Source organism: Colobus angolensis, unplaced genomic scaffold (assembly GCF_000951035.1).
Source record: "Colobus angolensis palliatus isolate OR3802 unplaced genomic scaffold, Cang.pa_1.0 Scaffold237, whole genome shotgun sequence".
Classification (NCBI taxonomy): domain Eukaryota; kingdom Metazoa; phylum Chordata; class Mammalia; order Primates; family Cercopithecidae; genus Colobus; species Colobus angolensis.
The window spans coordinates 2,806,684-2,811,453 of record NW_012115566.1 but is presented as its reverse complement, the minus strand read 5'-3'; positions in this window follow the sequence as shown (position 1 = coordinate 2,811,453).

Below are 4,770 nucleotides of genomic sequence, written 5' to 3'. Positions count from 1 at the left end.
ATCTTCATACACAGAAAATTGGCCTATGTGAATTGTCTCCATCTGAGAAGAAACTGTAAAGTCATCTGCACTTCCAATCACTTCCACACTTGGGTTTTCACCGGATCACATGAAATAGGATTTTTAAATGACATATGTGAACAATTTTCATTAACATCAACACACTAGGAAAAAAAAAAAAAAACTAAAAGCTTCATTTTAAACTGAAATGACATATAAAAGACATTGTTGTTTAAATGTCTAATTAAAGTTTAATCTTGGGGTAAGAAATATGGTGGGTGCAGTGGCTCATGCCTGTAATCCCAGCACTTTGGGAGGCCGAGGCGAGTGGATCACTTTAGGTCAGGAGTTCAAGACCACCCTGGCTAACATGGCAAAATCCCATCTCTAGTATAGATACAAAAATTAGCTGTGTGGTGGCACACGCCTGTAATCCCAACTACTGTGGAGGCTGGGACTTGAGAATTGCTTGAACCAGGAGGTGGAGGTTGCAGTGAACCGAGATCGCAACACTGCACTCCAGCCTGGGTGACAGAGTGAGATTCTGTCTCAAAAAGTAAAGAAAAGAAATATATTCACATTTCAAAGTTAAAAAGCATAAAAAGATACAGTAAAAAGTCTCTTCTTATAGCTCATCCACCCATAAATCATTTCCAATGTCCATAGGTAAACTCTATGCATAGTTGCTTATGTATCTTTTCCAATATTTATAGAAATTCTGGTTTTCACTCTTGTTTTTTATTTATTTATTTAGACAGAGTCTGGCTCTGTTGCCCAGACTGGTGTGCAGTGGCGCCGTCTTGACTCACTGCAACCTCTGCCTCCTAGGTTCAAGCAATTCTTGTGCCTCAGCCTCCCGAGTAGCTGGGACTACAGGTATCTGCCATCATGCCCAGCTAATTTTTTGCATTTTTAGTAGAGACAGGGTTTTACCATGTTGGCCAAGCTGGTCTTGAACTCCTGGCCTCAAGTGATCCACCCACCTTGGCCTCCAAAATGCTGGGATTACAGGCGTTGAGTCACCATGTCTGACCATCTCTTTTTTATAAAAGAACACATCGTGTTGCAATTTGCCTTCATCACTTCACAATGTAACTTAGAATCACTATTTTATCAGTATTTAAAGATCTAGAAAATAGCTCTTTACAGTTGGCAAAATCAGAGCTCATTTTCAAGAGTTGGCATATTCAGCAGAAGTTGAACCTGAAATGTTCTGTTTGCATCATTGAAGGAGGGAATGTATACAAGAAGGAGACTCTGAGAAACTTGAAAGTCGGAGAGATGATGACAGGTATAATGTTCTGCTACAAAGGAGGACAACACATTTTCTGCCTAACAGCATAAAATAGTACAAGAATATGTATTAATTTAGCAAATATTTACTGATTTCTCCACTCTTTAGAATGCAATAATTAGTTGTTATTCTACGTCTGGTAGTTGCTGATGAGATATTGTTATGTGGAAAAAACAAAATCCAAAACAGTTTTGCAAGATTATGATTTTTTTATTTAAAAAAACTTTATTATGGGATGATTTACGTATGATAAAGTATACAATTTGATGTTTTGGCATATTTATACATATATGTAACAACTACCACAATCAAAGTAGAGCACGTTTCCATGATTCCAAAAAGTTCCCTTGTGGCCTGTGATAGTGAGAATAGTGGTCCCCCAACAATGTCCACATCCTTATCCTTGAAACCTGTGAATATGTTATCTTTCACAGCAAAAGGAACTTTGCAGCTGTGATTAAATTAAGGATTATGAAATGAGGTGATTATCCTCAATTACCTGGATTGGGCGTTATAATCACAAGGATCCTTTTAAGAGGGATCATTGTCAGAGAAGGAGATGTGACAGTGGAAGCAAAAGTTGGAGTGATGAGGCAGGGCACAGTGGCTCACGCCTATAATCCCAGCACTTTGGGAGGCTGAGGTGGCGGATCACCTGAGGTCAGGAGTTTGAAACCAGCCCGGCCAACATGGTGAAACCTCATCTCTACTAAAAATACAAAAATTAGCCGGGCATGGTGGCATGCGCCTGTAATCCTCCCTACTCGGCAGGTTGAGGCAGGAGAATTGCTTGAACCCGGGAGGCAGAGGTCACAGTGAGCAGAGATTGCGCCACTGCACTCCAGCTTGGGGAACAGAGTGAAACTCCACGTTAAAAAAAAAAAAAAAAAAAAACAGTTGGAGTGATGCAGGGCGATGAGCCAAGTAATGCCAGCAGCCTCTTCTAGCTGGTGAAGGTGAGGAAACAGATTCTCTAGAGCTTACAGAAGAAAGACAGCCCTGCTGACTCACTCTAGACCCCTGACATCCAGAGCTGTGAGATAAAAAATTTGTGTTGTTTTAAGCTATTAAGTTTATGGTAATTTTTCACAGCAGTAATAGGAAACTAACACATGCCCTTTCCCAGTCAGTCACACTCCAATCACACAATTTCCAGTCAACTATAGGCCCTTTCCATTATGATGGTTTTGCCTTTTCTGGAATTTAATCTAAATGGAATTATATGCTATGTACTCTAGTTCCTGGTTTTTGCTCAGAACATTTTTGAGATTCATTCATGTTGTTGCACATATCAGTAATTTATTCCATTTATTAGCACTTTATTGGTAAAATGTATTCTATTTATACAGACATGCCACCATTTGTTTTTCCATTCATGTGTGGGTGAACATTTTTGTTATGTTCACATTCTAGCTATTATAAATAGGGCTGCTGTGCACTTTTGTGTAATAAGTCTTTGTGTAGACATATATAAGCCAGAGTTCTTCAGAAACAGACAACCAATAGTATGTGTGTGTGTGTGTGTGTGTGTGTGCGTGTGCGTGCGCGTGTGTGTGTGTATAGACTGATTTTAAGGAATGGACTTACATGATTGTAGAGTCTGGCCAATTCAGATTCTGCACGGTATGCCAGTAGGCTGGAGATCCAGGAAAAGTTACTGTGGCAGCTAAAACTCAAAGGCAGTCGGCTGGCAAAAGTCCCTCTTCCTGGGGAAAGAAGTTAGTCTTTTTTCTCTTAAGTATTTTTCAAATGGTAGGAAGCAATCTGCTTTACTCAAAGTGTACTGATTTAAATGTTAATCTCATCCAGAAGTACCTTCACATCAACGTCTAAACTAGTGTTCAATCAAATATCTGAGTACTATGAGCTAGCCATGTTGACATGAAAAATTAACCATTGCATATGTTTTCACTTCTTTTCCATGCAATACCTAGAAGTGGAATTACTGGTCATTTAGTAAGTGGGTGTTTAACTTTATAAGAAGCTACCAGTGTTATCCAAAGTGGTGGTGCACTTTACATTCCAAAAAGCATTGTATGAGAGTTCCGGTTGTACAACCTCCTCAGTATTTGTTGTCAGACTTAATGTTTGTGAAAGATATCCTGTGACATCTTTGCCTATTTCATAATCATGATTTTCTCCTATATTTCCTTCTCAGAGATTTATAAATTAGTACTTTCCTTTAGACCTATGATCTATTTTCAGTTAATTTTTTTGTGTATTCTAATATAAGGGTCAAAGTTAATTTTTTTTCCATATGACTATCTCCTTGTTTCTGCACCATTTTTAAAAAGAGTATCCTTTGCTTATAAAGCACATAGGCACCTATGTTGAAAGCAAATTTATTATACATGTACATCTATTTTTGTAGTCCCTATTTTATTCCATTAATCTATATGACTCTCATAAGTATACTTTAGAGTAATTTGTGGGCCAATTAGGATGGCTATTATCAAAAAACAGAAAATAAATTTGTAAGGATTTATTGGTAAGGAACCCTTGTGTATTGCTGGTGGAAATGAAAAGCGGTGCAGCCACCGTGGAAAACAGTAAGATTCCTCATTCCTCAAAATTCTCTTCCTTTTTTTTTTTTTTTTTTTAGACAGAATCTTGCTCTGACTGCCAGGCTAGAGTGCAGTGGTATGATCTTGGCTCACTGCAACCTCTGCCTCCTGAGTTGAAGCAATTCTCCTGCCTCAGCCTTCCGAGTAGCTGGGACTACAGGCTCACGCTGCCATGCCTGGCTATTTTTTTTTTTTTTTTGTATTTTAGTAGAGACCAGGTTTCACCATGTTGCCCAGGCTGGTCGCGAACTCCTGAGCTCTGGCAATCCGCCCATCTCAGCCTCCCAAAGTGCTCGGATTACAGGCGTCAGCCACAGCACCCGGCCAATCCTCAGTTAAATGTAGAATTACCATATGATCCAGCAATTCCATTTTTGGGTATATATCCAAAAGAAATGAAAACAGGGGCTCAAACAGATTCATAGCAGTGTTATTCACGATATCCAAATATCCATCAACAGATTTATGGATAAACAAAACGTGGTATACACATACAATGGAATATTCAGCCTTGAAAGGAAATTCTGGCTGGGTGCAGTGGCTCATGGGAAATTACAATGGTGAAACTTTAGGAGTAGGCTGATTGAAATCTTATTATAAAACTTCATCATAATTGTAGTTTGCCAAGTTAACAGTTCACATGTTAAGTATTTCAAACAAATTATTGGACCATTTTGGGTGGAAACTTGATATTAATAACTAGTGTAGGGTTCTTTGCAGTTTGTTGAAAAAATTGTAGGCTAGGCACAGGGTTCGTGTTTAGATTTTAAGCACCTTTATAACAACGAGAAGTTCTTTTTTGGAGATGGGGAACTATCAACAGTTTTTTTTTTTTTTTTTTTGAGACACGGAGTCTCGCTCTGTCGCCCGGGCTGGAGTGCAGTGGCGGGATCTCAGCTCACTGCAAGCTCC